This window comes from Channa argus, chromosome 3 (assembly GCF_033026475.1).
Source record: "Channa argus isolate prfri chromosome 3, Channa argus male v1.0, whole genome shotgun sequence".
In the NCBI taxonomy this organism is placed as follows: domain Eukaryota; kingdom Metazoa; phylum Chordata; class Actinopteri; order Anabantiformes; family Channidae; genus Channa; species Channa argus.
This window is the reverse complement of record NC_090199.1, coordinates 18,228,932-18,244,232: the sequence shown is the minus strand read 5'-3', so window position 1 is coordinate 18,244,232 and position 15,301 is coordinate 18,228,932.

The following is a 15,301-nucleotide window of genomic DNA, read 5'->3' as shown; positions in this document are numbered from 1 at the left end:
CGGCACGCCAGCCCTTCCGAAACCCCAAGCCAGGAGCCTCTCTCTAGCACCACCTCAGAGTCTAGCACTCGAGCTCTGTCAGCTCAGGAAGCTAGGGAGAGGGAGGAGTTCAAAGTAATCGACAAACTACTGACTGTACTCAAGGCCAAGCTAAAGGCCTCCCTCCACGACCCTGCTACCAGCTGTGCTATTGTTAAGCGTATGGAGGACCTTATTCTGTCCCGGCCATGGCTACGGGAAATGGGGGCTGCTGTCATGCATCTGGCCAGTCTAAGGGAATTTCGGGCCATGCTGGGGGCCCAAATCCCCTCGCCTGTCCATGTTGTGGTTCCCCCTGGACCTGAACCTGCTTCCACTGTCCCAGCTCCTGTCCCTGAACCTGATTCTGCTGTACCTGCTCCTGTCACGGTCCCAGCTCCTGCCCCTGAACCTGATTCTGCTGTTCCCGCTCCTCTTACGGTCCCAGCCCCTGTCCCTGGGTCAGCCACCACTCCATCAGCTCCTGTTCCGGGGCGTGTCGACGCCGCCACCTCAGCTCCTGTTCCGGGGCGCGTCGACGCCGCCACCTCAGCTCCTGTTCCGGGGCGCGTCGACGCCGCCACCTCGGTCCAACCCCCCGGGAGAGTCGACGCTGCCTCTGGTGATTCTTCTCTGGCACTTCCTGTTTCTGTCGCTGCGCCGAGGGTGGCGACCGCTCGTCTGGTTCCTGGTCCTCTCCCTGTCCCGGCGCCGGGGGCGGCGACCGTTTCTCCTGTCTCTGTTTGTCCTGTTTCTATGTGCCCAGGTCCAGCTCCTGAGTCTGATCCTACTTGGGCACCTGCCTTTCGACCGGTCAGTGCTCCGCCGGGCCCCGATGCCGATCCTGCTACGGAACCTGCCTCCGGGTCGCTCGCCGCCTAGCCCAGCCTCTACTCTGGTCTGGGCTCTGTTCCTGTTCCTGGCGTCGGGTCGGCCGTGGTCCAGCCTGGCTCTGTTCCTGTTCCTGGCGTCGGGTCGGCTGTGGTCTGACCTGGCTCTGCTCCTCTTCGGGTTCCTGCTCCTGGCGTCGGGTCGGCCGTGGTCCGGCCTGGCTCTGATCCTGTTCTGGTTCCTGTTCCTGGCGCCGGGTCGGCCGTGGTCCGGCCTGGCTCTGATCCTGTTCTGGTTCCTGCTCCTGGCGCCGGGTTGGCCGTGGTCCGGCCTGGCTCTGATCCTGTTCTGGTTCCAGTTCCTGTCTCGGGGTCGGCTGTGGTCCGGCCCACTCCTGACCCTGCTTCTGTTCCTGGTTCCGGGCCAGCCAACACATCTTCTGGTCAATCTACCAGCTCTCCTCTACGTCGCTTCAGCCGACGACTCTGGCCAACTGCCCGGCTCCCCGCCGGCCACGTGTCCGGCCCCCGGAGGGCTTCTGCCGTCGCCGCCGGCCACGTGTCCGGCCCCCGGAGGGCTTCTGCCGTCGCCGCCGGCCACGTGTCCGGCCCCCGGAGGGCTTCTGCCGTCGCCGCCGGCCACCTGCCCGGCTCCCTGCTGGGTCTCCTGTCGCCGCCGGCCACCTGCTCGGCTCCCTGCTGGGTCTCCTGTCATGTCCTGGAGGGCTTCAAGCCCGCCTCCGGACCCCCGCCACCCACCCACTCACTTGGGTCCTCCCTTAACCTAAACGTGACATTACCCTTACTAATAGTAAGGTGTTTATTTTAAAAGTAGTAGAAATCATAGAGAAAGTTTGATGCCTCTATCTTGTGGATGTCTTTATGCAAATGTTGGCAGAGAATAAATATGTTTTCTGGTAACACTGTACATCTACATGTCAAGTCTACAGAAATTGTTAGTTTGGAGTTTCCTCATTATGTTACTCTTGAACCTAATCAAGTTGCCTTTATGTTCCCTGTAAAAACATATTTGCTTTTGAAGTTGTTTACATTAAACTATGCACATTATTTTTACTTTTATTTACTCGTGACATTTCTGGTTTTATAGGAGAGATCTCTGCAAAGTTCTAGAAGTTGAATTAATGTAGTGGGTTTAGTTTGTCCCATCCCTCTCAGGAATGACCTCAATCTCAGACAAAGACTTCCATTCAACACAGAAGTGGAAAAAGCCAATTGCATAGCCAGTATCAGAGCAAGTGGAGTAGCCATTCATCTTAGAAAAAGAAAGCTGTCTATATCCTTTGAATTGTCACATGTGCTTCTTTTTGCCTTTGGGGGCCATCTGACGATGGTTGCACACATGCTGGGGGATTTTGCCTATTGCTGAGGTACCACAGAAGCTTTTCATCACTCTGAGTTCAGGTGACAGAATCCAGATTGCATGGCTTAATTCAGATTTTTTTTGTTGTCAGAAATCTCTGTTATCCACTGAGGGATGTAGGAGCTCCCATAGCCTTATAGACAACTGACTAACAATGGCCTTGGAGATGGAGCTCAGAAGACAGGATAGAGCTGTGCACTTACTTATTACTCATGTCATTCTTTCCCGTGTTTGCAAAGTCCCCTCCTCTAAAAACAACCCTATAGTTGTTTTTTGTTACTCTTGTTGTTAACTGTTCTCGTGTTTCTGGCTGATGGCGTTTATTAATTGTATTTGGATGACCATGATTTAGGGACTATGGCACAGACAAACGTGCTAAGACTAACAAGACATCGAACGTGTAGGTAGTGTAGGTGTAGGTGATTCTTGTGGATATAATTAATTTAGAAAAATTAAGAATGATCTTTTAACTGTATGTTGGCCAGCGTGTCACCAAAAGACATTTCGGGAGAAGCTCCTATGGGGTTTAGTGGTTAGCTTGGGTGACTTGTTGGAATAAAATGGAAGGAACTTAATTGTGCATAATGGGAGAGATGTGGACAGACAGTGATTATAAAATGAGGATAGTCAGAGGTGGAGGCAGAGCGAAGCACTATTAAGGTGGGAAATGCTCTGTGTGATAACACAACCTGTGTACAAGGGAATATAAGAAGCTGATATTTAACATATTCTACCCTGCACAGAGACATACTCACTGTTCAGCATCAGAGGATTTTCAAAATATCAAGTAAGTCAGTACAGTCAAGTAAGTATTTACCCCTTATGGTGTGTTTCAATACACTCTTATCTGTTTTGTGTATCTCTTGCAACAATTTGAGGGCTGCAGCTGTGCATGCAAACACACTCTGTAACCTCCAGCTTTCACTTCCCTCTTCTCTGCTGGTATACCCAATGTCATATTATGTGACCTTCAAAATATGTTCCATAAAATAGCAATTAATTATGATCAAAGTAACATCATCATAACGTGGTGTGGTATAATCTACATAAATTACAACAGTGCTCACTTATCAAGATGTGAAATCATTAAAAAGTTTATCTGTAGCAGGACATACTTTGCTTTTTATCAAGTTAGATTATTGTGAGACTGTGTGGGAGGATTCTTTTTCCTGTCTATTTCGTAGAAAGCAAAGTGCAAATTCTCTTTTTTATTTCTTCCAGATGATTCATGAAATGCATCTACATAGGATAATGCCTTTTATATAATACAGATGTTATTTAATCAACACAAACATCACTGTTTCTTTCCTGTCAATGTAACAATACTGTTCAGACTGGTTCACTCCAACAGGAGAATACAGACTGTGGAGCCCATTCTCTGTCTTTAGCAAGTGGGTGCCCATGAAAGTTCATCAAATGCATTCATGCATCCAAAGGATATGCATAATAAGATATGACGTCAGAGAAAAAAAAGCTAAGCTAATAAAAGTGAAATTGCATATTGAGTGAAAAGATCTTAGGGAAACATGCCCAAGCTGAAAGGAAAGTGATCCAGTCCATTATTTCAGTGCCAAAGAGATTACTGAATTCTGATTTTTGTCTGCAACATTCACCAGTCACAGAGCAAATTCTGTCATTTGTAAAAGCACAAGTCCAAAAGTACATGTTGTCAGCAGAGTTCTCATTAGCATTCATTAAGATTAGACCAGAGCTCCGTTTGTACCGTTTTACACCTTTCCATGCACTGATAAGCCACACTCCTGTCCTCTGACAACCACCTTATCCTTTTGCTATGTAGTGACAAAAGCTGAAAAACATAAATAACTAAGGGTACCTGTAATAGACACAGGGATATTTTAGGGAAGTACAATATAAACGCTGGTGCTTCATATTATATAAAGAAAAAAGCCGTATATAGTCCATACATACATAGCACACCCCAAAGATCTCACACTATGAGTTCAATGCACCTAATGGTAAACTGTGCATATAGCAGAAAGAAAAATGTGTTCATGTGTCCTGAAGTACTGTCTTTTGCCTCTGAATGTCCTCAGAGGGAGTTTGGACTTCAGAAAGTTGACAGTGTTACACAACCAAATGTGACTTGTTAGCACATGGATGGGTAGCAGGCTGTTTCCCTCTGCTGCCTCTGACAGCTCACCTGTCAGTAACACTGTTCCAAGTAAAAGGGACTAATACAAGATGAAAACACTGCTCATCTCAGGCACATAGTGTATGTGTATACACAGGGATTTCTTCCTTTGGGAAAATAAACATTTATAGTTAAGAAGGCACAAATTATAGAACACATAAATAGTTTTGATTAATAATCATTACAACAGCTGTTTTAAACACTTGATTCTTAGTCTCAGTTTAATGACCCAGTTCTGTCTCTGTCACACATCTGAGAAATTTTCGGTGAAGGTGGAGTGGCAGAAGTTGAACAATAAAAATCCCATTCAGCCTCAGGCTTTTTACTGACTCCACAGCTGCACAGCTAGAAACACATCACTCTCCCCCTAATTTATCCAAGTCAGGTACAAGTTTAGCTAATGTTCTTCCTATTCTATCATAATTTTTGCATTGATTTACGGAATCTGCCATCACACAAAAAACACAAGGGAGTATGATTCAGTCTTTAAAGGAAAATCACACAGGCAGAAATTCCTCTGGGAAGAGATACAAGTATGTCACTGGCAGAAGGCTCCATAGAACACAAGACAATGCAGGCAGTGCTGTGAGGAATCTGAATTTTTATATGCACAGATATGATAATCATATATCACATCACAGTGGTTGATTTTGCATATACATATTTCTTTAAAAACAAGCATGTATTCTTTCTCTGGCGTTTTCTGAATTGCATCATGGAAATGACCCCTTGGTGATGTTTCCAAGGTGCAAACGGTATGGGGGCGTGAATGTGGGACATATAGGAATTCAAAAATCTGATGTAAGACATAATTATAAAACACAAACAACATCAGGGGCCAAAATAAAAACGTGAATGCAAGTGGTGGAAATGCAAAATCCAAAGAAAATGCAAATCCCTTCTATATTGACTCTGTAGTACCTTGTACAACGATCAGCTAAGATTCCCTGTAAATCTCAAGTCAGTGTGACTCATCTCTTACCATATTCAGGCCAACAAACATCTAATAGCTCAGTACACCAAGACTGATGTTGCTGTCCAACACAGGCATTTTAATTAAGCAAAATTGACTTTCCAGTGGGGATAAAGGGAATTCCAATTTGTGGAAACAGTTTTATTGGAAAGGCTATAATGTTTTACATTGTAGCCACTTAGAAAAATATGCTGTGTACCTGGTGAGTGATTACTTCTCTCAACTCGCTGCTCCACACAGCCATTAGAGCTTAGTAGATCAGCGGTTTACTGCTCTGGCCTCAAACGTGGGAACTCAGACTCCTCTGTTACATTGATCTATCACATAATGTGATGGGAGAAGGCAGAACATGTGAAAGCGATAGAGCTCCATGTTTATTATGATTAGTTTTTTTGTTAATATTGAATTGTTATTGTTTTTGACCCATAATCAGATTTGTTAAATATCCATAACATGCATGCAGAGGCAGTTGTGTGTATATGAGAGCCCTGCTGAGTCTGGTCGTCAGGCACAGCGAGGACAAAGGGACTAAATTAGGGACAGTGAGACAGAGGAAAAGTGAACCCTCTGAATCAGAGCAGTGAGCATGAAATACAAGCCCACGAGCCACTAGACGATGTACTTTTGGATGGAGATGTCATGTGCAGTATTCTTATTTACGCAATGAGTATGAGCTGAGCTGACGCTTCATACATAAAGCCAGAACAAGAGAAGTGCTTGTTAAAATTTCTGAATTCTAACAGAATTATTTATCAAAGTGCTTTCTGGGTTGTGTTGTCCTTCTAGAGAATCTGCAAAGTACATTACTACTACACATAAACAAAGAAAAATATTAAACAATATGATGGTCAGCAACGAACTAGTTTTGAATGTTCAAGCAATCATCTCTTAAGCCTTCAATCGAGTGAAACAAGAGTAAAATAAAATTATAAACGTAAATTGTTAATCGACCCCAAGCTTGGAAAAAACTTATCACCCTGCTACGGTCCAAACAGAATCGGTGGACTGATTGAATGACATTGCCTTCCATGCTAAAAAAAGCCATGAGTAGTTGATGCATTTTTTTTTGCAATGTCTGCCTTATTTGCATTATTTTAAAAATGGAACAAAAAAGGTTGCATGCACCATAAGCAACAACTGACCGATATTTCTTGCAAAAGCTATATTGAGATCTTGCTAGGTGTAAAATAAGTGTTAATAAGCTCACACATACACAGGCCAAAAATAAGTACAAATAAGTACAAAAATAAGTACAAATTATACAATTTTTATCACAATTATCACATTTGGCATGAAGTGACATTGTGTCATTATATCTCCACCGAAATGACCGAGATGCCTGACAGTGAGAAGAAAGCCAAAAATGAACTTGTCGTCTTCCCCTCGTCTCAATACAGAAAAAGTAAGTCACTGAATGACTGAAGGAAAACTCAAAAAGGTGCACAATGACCCCCATCCAGTGTGCTTGTGTGGCACACAGATCTCGAGCATCTAAATAGACAGTATTGCTTTACCATTACATTTTTATTCCTTCATTCCTTTCTCACCTTACAGCAACCGGCTAGTTTTGAATGTTCAAGCAATCCAGAGCACCTCTTAAGCCTTCAATCGGGAAAATGAGGTCAAAAAACTCGATTCTTGCAATATTAAAAATGCAAAAAACACAAACCTCACAGACGCACATAGCCACACACATAAAAAACAGAGCAAGCAACTTCACACTTTGTTTCTCCTTTACATAAATTCTAATAAACAACAAATGGCTAATGATTAAATGCTATTGTCAGCATCATTATTTAGATAAACTTTGTTATCATTAGCTGATGACCTCACAGGGCTACTGAAATATCCATTGTAATTACACAGTTCAGCAGTGTCCTAGATATGTCTCAATTAGTGACTGCACTAAACGACACTCAGGCACAATTTACCAGCAATCTCACACAATTAACAGAATAATAGCATAATACCAAGTCAGTGAATTGCACTGATTATATGTGGAAAATGGAACCTGATAAGGGTTCTATGTGACACATACATTTTTTTTAGTTTCTGGGTCAAAGCTTCAGAGCCCGTGTTGTATGATATTAACTTATCATCTGTTTGAGGGAGAAAAAACAGTAAGTGGGTCACTGATAACAGTGAGCGCTGGCTTGCAACGACAAAAACATGGCCATTTGATTTGGTCTGAAAATGAAATGAACTGAGTGGAAATTTTTTTCCTACCAAATGTAGTAGACATTCTAAAAACTTATTAAAAACATAATTAAAAACACATTAGTATCCACAATATGTCCTGGGCACAGAGTGATAAAGCCTGTCTCTGTGTTGCAGGTCATGATGGTCAGTGGCAAAAACATCGTTCATCACATGCTGTCCAAAACAGACACAGCAACTGAGCAGCTATTTATTTGATCCAATTTTGGTGACTATGTGATATCTTTATGATGTCAGCGCAAACAGAACTCAAATATAATTCATGGAACAAGCAGGAGAATCATTTAGTGTATAGTCCCTCTTGGATTTTGTGAAACTTTTTGTGATTCTTGGACACTACAATTCCTTATTTCGTCACAACTTTTCTAAAAATAACTTTGTGATGCAACGTAGTAATGTTTTTATGATGTTTTGAAAATTGCAAGGCTGACAGAATTCAGAGGGCATTGATTGAATTATTGTTGCAATCGGAACATTGCAATTTCTTAATTCTTAACTTCAGCATAGTCCCAACCTGTTTTTGTTGGAGAACCCATTTATCATGAGTACAACTGAACACAACAACTCCATCACAACCTCACAAGACAATGAAAATATGTCTCAAAAGTGGCTCACAAGTAAAAATACACAGTACACTCAGTGCTCTGTGACGGTGAACTTATACAAAGTTGTGCTTTTGAATTAAAGCCTAATTCCTTAATTTAATTGTCTTTTGGCTTTGGAAACCATCGCTCTCCTGAGGTTTTACATGCACACTGAGCATTTCTATGCTTAGTTAATGCTTGAGCACAGTTTGTTCAGTCACTCTGAATAACATTCAAACATTGATTATTATGATTTGAGTTGAGCTGGATATATCACTGTTGACACTGGAGACAGCATTTGACAAAACAATTTTAACTTTCCCGTTAGTGTCCAAGAGGTGTTACTCAGCCTTCTTAAACACTGAGTCAGTTTGACTCAGTGTTTAGAAAAAAGTAGACCAGGAACTAAAAGTTATTAAAAATCATTTCTATCATTGGCATTTCCTTTATGCCAACAGGCAATGCACACTGTATTATAATAACAAATGAAAGATAAAGTACAATGTCTTACGTTTATCCTTATTGTGTCAGGATTAATGGTTGTTGTCTCACCATATTTTTTTTTTACGAATTCTACACATCATCTACCAATATCTACTTTGTACAATCCAAAGTCATGTAAGTTTATGTTTGGCTCGGTCACCTGGGTCCTCTTAAAAGTACCACCTGTTAACTGATGTAGCACCACAAATCACAAGGTATACATGTATTTCTGTCAAGCAGATGTCTGTAGGTAATTGTATGTAATTGTTCTTGCAAGCTACACACAAATCATTTTAAGAAAAGCATTTTTCTTCTAAATCATGAGCATTGGTACTTATTGTCGCTGTTATTTTATTTGTGGCACATTAAATCACTAAATTAGAAATTAGAAATCCACTAAAATATAGATCCAGAGACTCGGGTTCAGATACAAGTAGACTTTAGGTGCGTTTCTATAATATAAAAATCAAATGACATTATTCAAACTGAATGATGCATTGTGACGTAGAAACTTTTTACAGCTACATCTGCAAACAAAAAACAAAACAAACACAAAAACACACTAGAAGCCCTTTAAATTCAAATCTAGCCATATGCTACTCTTAGTGGCTCATTAGCTGAGTACCAGTGGCACATAAGACCCCCAGCTCTTCTCCTCCATATTTAACATGCCACACTTTTGTGCGGATATTAAATATGCAGGGTATGTGCCAAAAAGCTTTAATAAAAACCAGCATGAAGAAGTGTTTAATGTGAAAATAAAATGGTTAGTGCATAAGGATAAGCCATAATAATAATAATACTATTCATAATAACATACCTGTATTAAGGACTAACTACAGGCTACAGTTTCATTTGACTGGACTTGAAATAAGAATTCAGGATAATGAAATCAAAGTGTAGGAGGAATAATATGTAGGGCAACGATCTGATGTTAGTTACACAACACAGTCCTACTCAGTGACTAACAGCGCCACTCTGCACACACTCACACCTACAAGAGCACTCTTCTCACCGCTGAAAGCTCTTTTTGTGGGAAGGGATCCTTACACTTATGTTTGGATCAGACGTCTAAATAGGTAAACAGTTTTACAGACACATAGAACCCCACCCAGGTTAACGGCTGTCAAAGGGCAACAAGTAAACATTCCTGGTGACACTGCTATGGTGAGTGGGGGTGAGGGACATTTTCGGGGTATGGACTGATGCACAGCAAAGAGCTTTAATCAGATGCTTCTCTTATGGTACATTCAGCTTTATCTAAACAAGTCTTCAGTCTTTCATCCTGCTCCTCTCTATTATCCTCTAAAGTTTTAAAGTTTAAGTCATTCTCAACCAACAAATTAGGTACAACTTCCACTCTCTAATCTTAATGAGAGTGTCTTGTTTGCCCTTATTAATCCACTTAGCACTGACCCTGATGGGAATTACCTTATGTTGTGATATTTTTCTGTGTGTTGAGCCAAACACCTACAGCAAGGTATAAATTTTATTTTACTGACAACAATATAATCAAGAGCAGCCACCTAACAGCTACGTAGAAGGTTCCTGGTTCAAATCCCTGTCTGGCTGCAGCCTTTTTGTGTGGAGTTTGCATGTTCTCCCTGTGCTTGCCTGGCTTCCTCTGTGTACTCCGGTTTCCTCCCATAGTGCAAATACATGCATGTTAGGTTACAGTAAGTGATGACTCCAAGTTGCCCGTAGGTGTGAATGTGAGTGTGAATGGTTGTCTGTCTGTGTGTATCTTTCTGAATGGGCCCTGATATAGACTGGCGACCTGTCCAGGGTGTAGCCCACCTATTGCCCAATGAAAGTTGGGATAGTTGAGTTCCAGTCCCCTGCGACCCTGAACAGAAGCAGTCACAGATAATGGATGGATGGTTAAAAGGACGATATAATCAATGTCCCTTGCATTAAATTCTCATCCTTAACAATTATATAGAGGAATCTTCTCTGCCTAAATCTCAGAGCCATGTGACCTAACTGTCATTCCCTCTCTGTGTCATCAGAGCCTGATGGGTGGATTTGGCACTGGCTTCCTGATTAAACCACGAATGCATGACAGACTTTCAGATTAAGAGACAGATTTAAGGTTAGTCACCATCAGCCATAAACAAGCCATGGGAAAGTTTGCACCTATGAATGGAAATACACAAACACACGACTCTGAATGCAAACACAGACACAAGAGAAATGTATCTCTATGTAACAAAAATGCCTAAAATTATTTAGAAAACCCTGTTTCTTTTTCTTTCATTTTGCACATTTTCGTCATGTGGAATTGCCACTGTGATGATTCCAACAGGATGTGCTATTACTGATCATCCAACTGTCACACTGACAAACCATCTGACTGGCTGAAACATGCACATATGTATGTAGACATCCACATACAAAGTGAAAGAAAATCTGCTGGAGTTTGGTAATTTGTTATTTGTTTATCCCTGGCCTCTGTTTAGTGTTTGGTGTTGTTGGTTATCCACACCTTTTGGTAGAATTTTTCTCCCCTGCTTAATCTCCCCCTGTGTGTCCCCCCACGTTAGGCTTATTGTTAGTTCATTTCTTGGTCTGCTTTTGTATGTGTACATTCTGTATATAATTATCATTATTTATTCAAGATCAGTCCTGTGACTTTCGTCATCTGTTTTTCCCGGCGCTGTCGTGATTAGTTTTGCCAGCATTAGTTCATATAGTATACTTATGTTCAGTTTCCCTAGATCCCCTCACTCCTGCATCTAGGTTCATTTCTGCTGTCTAGTTTTTGAAGCCCTGTACTGTTTTTTTTAGCTTGAGTTTAGTCCCAGGTCCTTAACCACTGTATGTTGAACCTGTGACCTGTATGCTCTTTATGCTCCATTTGAGGAGCGAATTTCTGTTGGTTTCATTACTACACAATAGCAATTAAATCCCTTCTATCATATCTCCTCTCACCATCTCCTCACTTGGGTCCTTTATCTAAAATCGTCACATTTTCACATTTGGTGTTAAGCACGTTGGCAAGCACGGTAAAAGATCTATAATTATGGGCTTGAAGTACAGTAATTAATACAAAAAGGGTCAAAGGTTGCTGGTGGTGAAAGATGAGGCTGATTTTAACCACTTTATGTTCTGACAGGTGGTTAACCTATAATGATAGATAATGATAGATGATAGTATGAAGCTTTTTTTCCAGAAATATATTTATTAAACTATGTTAAATTATTTTGTAGTCTTATGGCTTCTGTGAATAGGTGGGTGGACATTAGTTTCAGCATTGCACTTCTTTAACATTGCTAGACTCACAGTGGTTTTCTAAAAAGCATAGGATCAATTGAGCAGATCAAGGGATACTTTCATTTTTGTCTCAATGGAACTAAACTACCAGCAGTTCAGCTGGAGACTTAAATGTATTATGTTAGTAGTTGCTGATGTAGCTTGGAGAAACTAAGCCCAAGCAGAGATATAAAGCTGCAAAGGTCTGATAATCTCATGTCTTTCTAACTCCAAATTGGATGTTTTTTGGATGTTTTTCATTTTCAGATATGCAATCTTAAGCTATACTCACTTTTAAATGTATCCATTTCATGCAGCAAGGAGAAGACTAGCGAGGGAGGCCACCAAGACACCTACTGTATTACTCCTCTGAAGGAGTCACAAGCTTTAGCTGCTGAATTGCAAAACAAAATGCAATCCCATAAAGCCTACATTTTGAACTTCAGGTTTACTTTTGGTCCACACATTCTCAGTTTATTTTTTAAACAATAAAATTAATGTCTGGCCCCAGTACCACCAAGACTCATTTTCAGGAAACAATTACAGTACTTTTTTTAAATCTGAGAATGCCAGCACCCATTTCCAGAAGCATCACAGGAATGAGTCACTGTTACACCAACAGAATGATGAAAAAAAAAAACAGGATTAATCCACACTTTTGGGATATGGTGAGACATGGTGTTGAGCTGTCTGCTCAAAGGGTTCAGCTTACTTCCTACTGATTCTCCATTTAATGTCCACACTTCAAATGGACAGATAGCACGTTGTTAAATTTAGGCATGTTTGTAAATCCCACTCAATTGTCTTTAAATGTTACAAGCACTAAAGAACTCAATGACAGTCAACATTCTTAATAAATAATGACAATAAGCAGGAATCATTTTAACATTATTTAAAATTATAAATTGGTAGTTTTTTGGTTTGATGTGACTTTTTCTTGACTTTTTCTTTTTCTGGACTGTCATCCTTCCCTATGGATTACATTTTTCACCTGAGCACGTGTTACTGGCACTTGGTGTTCTGAAGCTCTAGCTTGTGAAAGCCCGCAATTAACATCATCAGTTATTTTTCTAGAGATGAAGACGTACATACTCAGATCCAATATCAGCATGTATAATTTCATCACATACTGTACATTTTAGGATGTTCTTGTTGATTGAGACAATGCTGGTACTGTGTGATGTAGTTATTACACCCTAAAGATACATGTAATGTGGCACGGAAGCTGACCTGCAGGGCGGAGAGAAGTTTGTCTAATAAAGCTCCCTCGTGATTTGCTGTCACCATAAGCCCTCTGCTGAGGTGCTAATGAAGAAGGGCCAGTTAATTATGGTGTCACGGGTATCTACATAGCTTGTGCAGATTTTTGTATACATATATAATGACTGCATTCTATATAAATCATAATTGTGATCAAAGTGCACTAACACAAGTACCAAGTGAATCACGGCTTGCGGAGTTTGAGTTTAATAAAACATTACGCAGAGCCCAACTGTAGTTTATGAACATTAAAAACGCAACTGAGAAGGCTGTAGAAATGCAGATGGCCTTGGGAAACAATCACGAGTTTTTTGGTTTATAAGGTTTAATAAGCTGCGCTCCAATTTTGACTAGTCAGCTAATTTTACCAGTACAAAATTGTCATTTGTTGACAATAAACAGTATATCAACAGATGTGTCCTTTATATTGAAGCTAATTAGCAGATTTCACATTTGACCCAAAAAGAAAACATTTCTAAATCATCATTGTACTTTATTTTATTCTATTATCATTAGTCAAGCTAAAGTACAAAAAATATACAGAGCATATAGTATTGTCACATACTGTAGTACTGAGATCGGAAAATTTTGTAACCATTACGACTGCATGGCTGTTGGTATGCTGACATGTATATGAGGACATTGATAATGGTCCACTTGCCAGACAGATGATTTGACTGTTGACAAAAGCTAGTTAATACAGGTTGCAAACCTAATTCTTAAACACAGTATCATAGCAAAATTGTTTGAAAAAAGAACAAGTTTCTGCTTAGGGAATATATAAAATAATTAGTAGAAGCACAAAAGTTTGCAGTATAGTCAATACAACCATAAAGATTGTATCATTTATCTCATTAACATTTACAACTCTGTATTTACTCACCTACTGTACATGAACGACCCAATTTGCTTCAACTGGGTGAGACTCTGAACTGACACAGGTAGAATGGAAAGCTATTTGGAATTTACCCAAGCTTTCGCACAGTTTTACAACCAAAGAGGAAAGATTTCACGGTGTCAACACATGGCTGTCGCGACATACTTAGGAATGGAAAATACCAAATGGTCTATAAGAACAGGCAAAGCTTTGTGATGGTAGGAAGAATGTATGAAGACTTTTCTAAAACAAGCATAGATCTTACAGGGCAGAAATTACAATCAGCAGTTCTTTTTTCTTAAAAAAACTAAAACTTAATTTTAGTGCATGTACATTGGATTATTTTTACAGACTGCAGTCTGTCATTTAACCTGCCTTCAGTGTTTACAGGGAATGTTGCCAACACAAACCTCCACCTAGTAAATATCCCTGCATTTGCCAATCTGCTACATTACCAATCGCAAAAGGATTACACAAGCAGGCATTGTGCAGTATTGCATACAGTACAGTATTCACTGAGTCTTTCTAGTGTGGAAGGTAAATATTCCTTCAGTTTTATTCAAAGGATAAAGCTGACAACATTTGCAATATTATCCACATTGTCACCTAATCCCACAGAGGTCCAAAAATGACAATTAATTGATCCTATTAATAAGCAGTAGATGCATATACAAAACATAAATGTGGATTACTCCTGTGTGACATAGAGCTTTATTGATGCCCAAAAACAATTAAAATAAGTCAGTGTTGCGTGGGCACTGCACTTTATACAGTGAAACTCATACACATCCTGTCCCAAGTAGAATATTAAATGTGTATTACTCTGTGGCTAACAGGTCTTCTTTGAGTAACATAACGTATAATTTACTGACAGTAAGAAAATCTTCCAATTTTTAATAGAAGATACTGTTTCTGGTTTTCTTATAAGTATTGCACCAAAGCATCAACAATTCTCCTCCTCTGCACCTTATTGTAAGAATGGATCCAGGATAAGAATATTCCAGGAGCACTGAAGGTTAATTCACATGAAGGAAACTTTTATATTTGGCATCTGTCAGATTCTAGCACAATCATCTTGTGGCATCATCTTGACAGGATGACAGTCCAGTGCATGTCTCCTACAGAGTGTAGATGCAGGCGGTTCAGACCATAAAGCTAAGACACAGGTCACTTTCCATCAATATAAAGAGCCAAGACTCATTCCTCTCAGTAATACACAAGAGATTCATAGCCCTTAAAGAAATCTATTTCAAATACAGCCAAACAAAACTAAT